Source organism: Passer domesticus, chromosome 6, assembly GCF_036417665.1.
Source record: "Passer domesticus isolate bPasDom1 chromosome 6, bPasDom1.hap1, whole genome shotgun sequence".
NCBI lineage: Eukaryota > Metazoa > Chordata > Aves > Passeriformes > Passeridae > Passer > Passer domesticus.
The window spans coordinates 55,323,443-55,333,675 of NC_087479.1; the positions used below are offsets into that span (position 1 = coordinate 55,323,443).

The window sequence follows — 10,233 nt, forward strand, 5'->3', positions numbered from 1 at the left end:
GTGTGAACTATGCTACAATAATGGTGGTGTCACGTGTACTGTTCAAACTGCTTTGCAAATGTGAACTGTTTTTCTATCCGAATTATAATAAATATCTATTTTTATACTTAATTTCACTGTCTGTGATTTAATATTTTGCTTAAATACAGCAGTATGTATATTTTATCCAATCCTGCTACCACCTCACCAGAATTTTAGAGTTGAATAGAAGAAAAATAGCTTTGTAGACCTGAGTGTGCTTCAGAGTTCCATTCTTATCCCTACTTATTTTTTAAAAGAAGTACTTCTTACTTAACTTTTTTGCAAATATATCAGTGATATAAATGCTAAATACATTTAGAGTGTTTTTCCTTTGATGAAATAATAAATAATTTCTCTCTTTTCATCCTTAACTTTATTTCATTGCTGAAGGGGATCCTGTGCAGTGGATTTAAAACCCAAATAATTCTGATTTACCAATCATTATTAGTCACATATTGTCAAAACATGGAAATAATTTTCTACACCTGACATTAAACTAAAAAACATATATTTTGATACACGAATTTTTCTTCCTAGCTTGCTGTTGCATATTTAAGGAAAAAAATCTTATGAAGATGTCTAATTCTTCTTCATAGCTCCCTTTGTCTAAAGAACAAATATAATGAATCCACTGTGCTATTTTTCAACCTTAAATCCAGTGCTGGGTAAAACCAGGTTTACCATAGGTTCCATTTTGATTTTGTCAGGAAAATACTCTCTTTCATCCTTTCGATTTTTCAATGGTGGTCAAAACCCCCAAACCAGTAATGAATCAAACTGAAAATAGATTGCACAAAATCCACCTCGTGCTTGTTTGAATAACTTTTGCCTGGAATTCACACTGCAGATCTCCCAAGGCCTCCTCATCACATTGACATTTCCTCGCCCTGCTGGGTCAGAAACAGGGCACTGAATGTCCTGGTGCAGCTCAGAGACTTCTCTTCTGACCACCACCAAGAAATGCAAGAAAATAACATGAGCTGAAAGGCTTGCTAAGCTCCAAAAAATTTGGTTGGATTTTAGGCCTACAGTTTATATCCTATACATTTAAACAAAGACCATTGTCACTGCTTTCTCTAACAAGGAACTGTAGCCGTAATTTGGAGGCTTTAACCTTCATTCAGTCCTTGTTCAAACAAAGAAAACAGGAATGAGGGAGGAACTAAAGGACCCTTAAAACAACACCTGAACAAGCAGCGAGGTCCAAACTCAGCATAGCAAAGTTGTGGCTTGCCTAGAGTTAAGTTAGACTGAAGTGATTTCCTGCAGATATTGAAAAAAAAACCCCAACGAAACCTAAAATACCTTGGGAACATCAAAGACAAGTCAAGCATAAATTATGTGTCTTAAAGAGAGAATAACTTCCTCTTTTTATTATAAGTACTCTAATAATGTTTAATTCTATCACAGGTTTTTTTTAAGGTATCAGCAACAAGAGGGCCAGACAAGTTTTGCAACCAAATTTCTCTTTTACAGTGATGAACTTAATGTCTTTACTCCTCTGTTAAACACATCATTCTTAGTATCAGTTTAACAGTCACTTCTAAACATAATTTTGGTGACAAAACCTATTTATTTTAAACATTTTTCCTGTTTCTGAGTCTGAAAATCTCTCTGAGATGTGTCTGCAGTATGATCTCAAGCACTAAATTCAGTTAGGCACAGGTTTATTTACTACTGTAATCACTGCAGAAAAAATTCCTTGCAGGGAAGCTGACAGCAGAGTACAGAAATCTGCTCAAAGGCTGGGAGGGTTTTTTTGTTTTTTTTTTTTTGATTGCTGCAAAGGAATCTGTTGAGAAAACAGGATATTATTTGCATAATGCATCAAAATGACTGTTAGTTTTCCTTTATGAAGGCACAACAAACTTCCTGACACAGATAATATCCTAGCAACTCCTTGTGGTAACAGAGACACCATTCCAGCAACAGAAATATTTACAGTATGTTTTTATGGCATATTAAGTTTCAGCTATTTAAAAAGCTGGAGGAATGGTTCTGTATTTCTAAAAATGGATGCTTGAGAGTAAGCTTTTAGAATTATGCATAGTTTAGAATCCAGTTGTTTCTTTTTTTGTGAGATACAGGTTGATTTTGGAGGAATATTTTTAAAAGACATGATATTCCTGTCATTCTATCTTGGTCAGTTTTCAACAAATTTGCAACAGAATGATAATTTTTTGTTAGATGAAGATTGGAGAATTTGGAGTAAGAATAGATATGTGGCAAATTTCAAGTTTTATTAAATAAATTAAGTCATGAATATATATTAAAAATATCAATAGAAAACTGGTGTAAGGCATAGTTGAAAATCCGTATTTTAAAATCCAAATATTCAACTTCCATTTTATCTAAAACATTTTTAAGAATAGTATAGCATATTAATCATAGTCTATGTATATAATTGATGGCATTAATCTTAACTTACATACGTAGTTTTAATCTTGACAATTTTTATACTATAGGAAATTTGCATGAATATGAAATTCTTAAATGAAAAACTAAAGAATTTTGATAGTAAAAGGCTGGTCTCTGAGCTGGCTGTACACTCTGGGGTTGGTTACTCATTCATGTCTGCCCATTCCATTACAGTCAGCAGGAATTCATGGGTGAGGAACTTCCTGAGGCCCCTTCCTGAAGAAAGTTTTGGCTGCAGAAGGATGATTAGGTAAATGTGGACGTTTCTTCTGAGCAACATTTTTCCATTTACTTGCTGAAATGTCTTCCGTGGTGCCTTGCCTCAAAGAGTGAATATATAACCAGTCTAAAGCTGCATTAAATGGGTGTGGAAAACCAGCTTGAATGTCAAGATTCACTTGTATTTCATAAAACCCTTTTTCTTTAGTTGCAAATCTGGGCATTTTGTTGTTCTTACGTTTCAAAACTGATCAGAGATATCAAATAAGTGAAGAAGGGCAGCCCTGTTTCCTGTGAATGAGCTCTGCTGTACACATTTCCCTGGCATCTCCAATGACCTGATGGTACCTCTTTGGAGGACACCACATTAATAACCCAGCATGGCAAACACTTGTATATTTATGCTTTTGCAGCCTTCTCGTTGAATTAATTGAGTGATTCGTTTGCCTGATGACCCAAGTCAGGAAAATGTGTGCTCAAAGTACCCTGTCATCAATCATTTTCTTAACTTTAAACACATGTCAGGTCCCCATGAAGCTGACCAATCCTTTGGGTCACTCTGAAAACTGATTTTGGAGCCTCTGAAAGAAGTGGGATGTAGTTTTAAAGAGTATTTTAACCTAATCCTTCATTCCTTAAGATAAAAAAAGTCAAGACTAGGCCAGGCAGCTTAGGATTTTTTAGAAAATGGAAAATAAGGCTCGACATACTCAGCTACCACCACAACCAGGAGCTGCAAGAATTCTGCAAAGTTTTCTGTGAATGCAGGAATTCTGTGTGGAGTTTTGCTTAATTTGTTTCATTAACTCTGTCAGGAAATATGATATAGTGCTCAGGAACGTAAACACTCTGACTTACAAGTTTGTTGCCATACAAGTAAAGGGCTTTTTCTCAAAGTCATGGCAGACATGAGTGTACACAAAGATATTCTGCATAGCAGGGGAGGCCACCCACAAAGTTACATGAATTCAATTTTTGATTTACATTCTTCCTCTCCCATAAAAGCCAAGGTGGGCCATGGCTCTTTTCCCTTAAAATGCTGAGAACGCTCAACCCAAGTCATTTGGACCTTGAACAGAGAACAAACCCATCCCCCCCCTAAAAAAAACCAAAACAAACCCAACCTATTTTGTACATCCAACAGGATAGCAGATTCCCCAGAGGAAACACTCAGGCTGAGGGAAGCGCTGCAAAGACGTTCTCCTTCTGCCTTTTCAAAGAAATTTCCTGGCTGATACCAGACTTGGCCCCTGATGCCAACCCAAGCCCAGCCACAGAAGATGGCACTGCTGCAGAAAAGGCATTTTTGTTTTACAGCTGCTGAGGAGGCCCCGTGGGTGGTCGGAGCCTTTGGTTTCCTTTCTGCAGCCAACAGACAGAAGGGAGATAACAGCAAGGGAAAAGGGAGAGAGGAGTGACACGGAATGGACAATCTGAGATACGTGGAGCCAGATTTTCTGAGAGCTAAATTAACTTGTTCCTGGTTATGCCAATTTGATGTCTTGTGAAAAGTGCATTTTACATTGCAAAAGTAACAAGGGAGCAAAATTAACCCCTAAACTCAAATTTCTACTGAGTACATTCTTCATCTTCCACTTTAGGACAAACATGAACCAAATCAAGAACAGCACTGGTGTGTTTTCTCCACATAGGCTAAAAAACCTGTCCTGCTCCTTTATTGTCATTTGTTACTGTGTTTACCTGGAATTTGAACAGATACTTCTGCGTTGTATGACCAGCAAGTGGCAGTTCCGAGGTGTGTGGAGCCTGCCACCTTCTTGTCTGAGTGGTTTGAAATCCATGAGAAGCAGTTTTTGGCATTCCAAATATGTGTATACATAGGCATTGTCAGGGCATTTCTTTTTCAAGTTACTACTGAATGCAACAAAAATCCTGGGAAAAGGCTCACTATAATTCTCTGCAAGTATCATTGCTTTAGGAAGATGAAACTGGAAACTGGGGTATTCCTCTCTTGGAAGAAGTTGAAAACAACTTCAGCTCAGCAGATCTGCTTTAATTCTGTCTGCATTTTGTCCTGGAAGCAAAGAGAAAATATTCTTTCCCTTATAATCTTGACAGTGTTAGTCCTTGATCTGCATCAGACGGCAAATACAGAGATAAATTTTGTAATCTAGTGGAGGCAAAATTAATTTCTCTGTTTCCCACTTACTTTATTGGGAAAAAAAATAGAGAGCTTTGAGGACAAACCCATGCTTCTAAAGGAGGGTGTGAGTTCATGCTCAATGCCTAATGACACTAAGGGTTACCTTTTCAGTGTCCTCTTCAGCTTTTCCCAGTGGCAGCTACGGAGAGAAAAAGCCCTGCTTCTGTTCTGTCCTGCCTGTGGGACACCCTGAGAGTCCCCAGGGGAGTCAGCCAAGGCCAGTTCTGCCCCTGTGGGGCTCTGCAGCCTTTCTGAGGGCACCCCACCCAGCCCAGGTGACCCCAACTCCGTGGTGCACAGACGAGTCTCAAAGCACCCTGGAAGGCAATGCCAGGTGGGATGTGCTGCTTTTCCTGCCCTGTCTCCTCAGGAGCTCCTGTCCTGGCAAGCCCTGTGGTGCTCTTACTCTGCACGCGAAGTTCAACCAGCATGTGGAGGTGGCAGACGGGCAACAACATGGAGCAAGCAGAAATCTTTTACACTATGTTTGCATGAAATAATTTCTGGTCATGCTTAACAGCCATATCTCTGTGGAATTCACTGACCAGAGGGGCCAAATAACAGAGGGGATCCAAAAGCAGCAGCTGTCCCCTTTCCCTGAGGGACAGGGATGAGCCTTCTGCCTCTGAGGGAGCAGCTCCACCCAGGACAATCCAGAGGGTGGCCCTGGGAGTCAATCCCATGCTGTGTAAATTCAAAGAACCTCCTCCAGCAGCAGCCTTGTGGGCCTGAAGGTGCTGAGGGCTCTGTGCTATGCTGCAGAGCCCAGGAACAGCCTGACACAGGTCCAAGGGGCAGGAGGGAACGGGTGGGGAGCCCAGGAATAGATGTCCTACTATCTACAGGCCACAAAACCCTTCCTATCCAGAAGTTTGCTGGTTAAGCACTGGATCTTGATTGCTCCAGAGGTCACAAGTGATGGCTATGCAGACAAACTCTCTGAGCAGTGTGAAGCCAATGGATTCCACAGCATCCTGAGCATCAAACCCTCAGAAGAAAAAAAAGTACTAAAAACCACTCATCCCATCAAATGCTGCTGTGCCAGATTGTCCCTCAGAGGAGGTATACACAACCATATTATCATCATATTGCAAAAATTCAATACTGTTGTCTCCTTATTAAAAGTTTCATACCTTCTTGGTGTTTTCTCATGGGCAGCTCTTCAGAGCACCAACTCTCTCTTCTTCACAAAGATGCCAACCCACTCTTTTATAGCACTCTTCTTCTCATTAGTTACCGCTGTGGCCTGTTCAAGTCAGGCCTGTTCCTAATCTTTGATAATTGGCCCAGCTGCAACTCCTTAGGGGTGAGATTACTTTCTGCACTCTCTTTATTTTCTTATATTCTATCCCCACACACAACCAAACCTTAAAGCAAAAATCACCATCTCTGTGCTACCCCGATTTTTGACTGAAATTCTGCAAACTGACCGAAACAGTAACCCCTTGGGTTGGTGGTCATTGCTCTGACTTGCTGAGGGTGAGGACCTGGTTCAGCTGCTCACACGCCTCTGTCTCATGCCCTGTGGGCCACCCCACCCTAGCTAAGATATCCACATGCTGGAAGACATGCAGAACACACCTGAGGCTCCAGGCAGAAACCAGGCAGGATATTTTGGAGATCTCAGATGGGCTGTTTGCACTGACCTTCACTCAGAACTAAAAAATCCAGACAAAATCCACAGTGATGGGCACTGCGAGGGAAGCACAGACAGAGAGGAGGATCCTTCTTCGTGTGCAGATCATTTTTCCCAGGCATGCTCATGATCAAGCCCAAACTTATCCTTATTCACCTTGTTAGAGCATCTTTTCATTCACTGCAGCAGGATCTAAAGCTTCCCTGTGGAACTTGAAGCTGGCTTCCCATGGGGATTTGTGTGATCTCCAGGACTTAACATCCTAAAGCTGAATTAGCTTTAACACCTCTTTATTGAGTGGGTAAATATTTACATCGAATTGTCCAGACTTTAGCATAACAACTTCAATTCCTCCTGGCAAGAAAGCCAGAACAGGTCACTTTTTCAATGACAAGGCTTCCAGATAATTAAACAACACTCACTGGCCACTAATTTATATACATTATAACTCAGACTTAAGAACCCAAATAGAATAAACTTCACAGACACTAAACACTTATTTGCTGTGACACTATTTACATTTGGGTCTACAGAAAGCAGTAAATCAAAAGAGGACTTTAGAAGAAGAAGAAGTGAGAACAGCCTTCCTTTTCCCAATATTAATATTTAATAACCTTTCAAGCATATGCACTTTTGGATGCAATTCCTAGAAATAGGAATTTTACATAAGGACTTGAATGAACCAAAGAATTAATTACTAAAAATGCTACATCTGCTTTTCCTGGCATAGTGGCAGGGCCTACTGTGAGATTTTAGGGCCTGGTGTGAAAAGAATCAAAGAAAGATGTGTAAAAACATATTAGAAGTGATTACTCATGTGGCAAAGTTTGCAACTTGAATGTTGCAAAATTATTTCCAGAAGTGCTATGAATTCTTCGCTGTGGGAAATAAGTCAAAGAGAATAAGGAATACAAATAATATTAAATCAAAAGGGCACCCTCCCCAAAACTAGGCTAGAAAAAATATTCGCATAATCAAAAAGTTTGGGGGCTTGAATTGTTTGTTTGTTGGTTTTTTTTTGATAACACTAAAAGTGAGTCTTGAAAACAAGGAAGCTGAACATGCAAGAAGTACAACTGCAATTCCAGCAGTAATTAATCTCTGCCATGGGGAAATAAATAAATCAATTTCTGTTACTGTTCCTGGGTTTTAGTGTCTGGTGCTCAAATTTGGTCACCATCTTTAATTTTAATCATATGATTTTAGTGAAATTATTTTAAATTATGCAATTTATAACTGTGTATGGAAAAATAATTTCCCATTCCTTCTTCTCCATGTAGCAATATCCAAACAAATGTACAAGCTGGGTTTTTTTTTCACTTTGATCCTGGTGCTTCTGTATTTCCCAAGGTGTTTTATTTCAGGAAAATGTTCATGAAGATAGGTTGCATTCTTGATTGCTTTTGTGTTTCCTTAGTTGTTGTATCTTTTATTACTCTTGGCAACAAAGCAAAACCAGCAGAGGTGTCTTTTCACTTGCAAGCAGAGAGTATTATATACAGCTAATCACTTCATTAAATCAATTGTTGTAGTGATTTCTCAGCTTTTCTTGGCTGTTCTTCCAGTGCTTTTGAGTTTTTCCAAACATCACAGGGTACAATTAGTGCTAATAGTCAGCCATTATCTACATCATTTTTCAAAAGGGAAGTGTTTGATACATTTTGCAGTGCAGGAGATCTGTCAGTTAATAAAGCCAGCCGGAAATGCAGACATTTTTTCTTCGTTTTAAGTATTATTATTTCACATCCTGTTTGGTGTTGAGAGAATGCACTGCTTAAATGAGGAGTATATTTTTTAGATGAGCACACAAGAAGGGAAGGTACGAGCCCAGACAGATATCTCACGGTAACAGACTCAGCAGATGTTTGTATTTAATCCCTCTCAGGGCATTGAGAGAGACCTCGATGCCTTTCAGGGCAGATGCCGAGGTGCTTCCTCTGGATGCCAGAGTTTTCACTCTCATAAATAAGAGGCCTTATCTCCAACACTGAAAATGAAGGATATTTTCAACGCAGCCCTATCAGCTGGGATGCAGCAGGAGGGAGCCTCTCAGTTTGCCCCATGGGTGTCAGCATCCCTGGTGCTCTATCACACAGCCCAAGGCTCCAGCCAGTCTTGTTGCCTCCTTCCAAGTGCTGCCCTTGCTTGCTGCTTCCCATTTTAGGCAGAGCAGCCACGAGAAGCTGTCCTCTCTGGAGCTATTATTGCAGAGACAGTGTCCTGACATTTTTTTCAGCTCTGTATTGCTACTGGATTTGTGTACTTGTGTTTATATACATTTTAGATTCAAAGGGCTCCCCTGGGCTGGAGTACATCCAGGCTCACAGGCAAGGTCACATTAGGGAGAGTTTTCCTTGACAGCTTCTTGGGGAAAGGCATTTTCTGCACTTTCTGCACTGAGCCCAGGGCTACAATTCATCACCAGAGGAATCTTTGATGGGGATGGCCAGAATCTCCAAAAGATGCAAATTGAAGCAAATATTTTGGAATTATTATGGTGTCAGAAAATGTCCTCATCTAATACTCTTTCATCCTGGGAGCTGCAGAGATAAGAAGTCACTCTTCTACCCCAGTCCAGAAAAATTGCCTCTGACAGGGGGCTTATAATCAAAATAGAAAAGAAAAGGCAATGCTAAAATACTGACCATTCAGTGTGAAAATGGAGAAATATAGGGCCAATCTTAATCACAGGGTCCTGACCCCAGTCTCAGACACCTTGACATTTTTAGGCTCTCTAAGTGATGTGAAAATGAAGATCAAGTGAAACCTGATGTTGAGAATGTCTCCAGCATGAAGAGCAAAGCCAGTGGCAGCCCCATTAAGCTGGAAGGAGGAAAGCAGGCTCTTCTCAGGGACATGCTGAAGGATTGAATGGAGGTACAGCAGGAGGGATGGAATAAAAAAGCATTTTTCACTGGTAAAAGCTAAAGGAGGCCGGGATTTCTAAACCAACACTAATCACCTCCCTGAAGGCTGACAGACTAAGGAAAATAAAATTGTAGGAAATAATCACTGGCTACAGTAACATCAATACAAACATTGCATATCACTGGAACAGTCTCATCATTCAAGTGATGATTCCACAAGAAAATAGATCTTATAGCTACCAATCTCATCAGGTGATTGAAGCATTGAAGCTTTCCCTGAGGACTCTGATGGACACTGTAAGGCTCAGGTCAAATATCTGTATTCAAACACCTTTATTCTGCCTGGGAACGTACACTGCACTCACTGCCTGGCAGTGTTCTGCAGACTGAGAGAGACTGCAGGAACAAAGGAATTGCAAACTCACTGGATATTGCTGTCCCCCTCAGCTGTACTGTACTGAGCCATGGGTGTTTCATTCTCTCCAATAAAATATGGAATTTGAAGGCACAGCTTTGCTACTTTAGTGTCATAAACTGTCCACACAAACTGAGCCTAAGAATGTTTCCAGGTAATTGAATTCCCACTGAAGAAATATTGAGGCTGCCCATTTTCCATGTGAACTGGGTAATCATTTTCTTTCCTCTGCTAGGGACACTGAAGTCACCAAAACAACTAAAAATCCTATCCTGCTAATAGACAAGCTGGCATTTATACAGGTGCAATTGCAATTTACCTCTCAAAAGCTCACTAGTAGATGAAAAGGTTGATAACACTCTTTAGAATATGAATCATATATTTGTCTTTTCCTCTCTAGTGAAGCCTTTAGTGAAAAAATATGTGCAGAAAAATGAATGCTTCCCCTCAAGATGGGAGGTGCATGAAAGTGCTGGAGGTGGTTTCCTCTGTG

At 40.2% G+C, this 10,233-nt stretch overlaps 1 long non-coding RNA gene across 1 annotated transcript; it reads right to left on the minus strand.

The window, feature by feature from the left end:
* Nucleotides 1-258: 258 nt before the first annotated feature.
* On the minus strand, nucleotides 259-9,295 carry LOC135303786 (uncharacterized). Its single transcript, XR_010365161.1, has 3 exons — nucleotides 5,956-9,295; nucleotides 4,926-4,961; nucleotides 259-4,693 (listed from the first exon to the last, which is right to left on the minus strand). It is a non-coding gene; the product is annotated as an uncharacterized LOC135303786 (long non-coding RNA).
* Nucleotides 9,296-10,233: the final 938 nt, after the last annotated feature.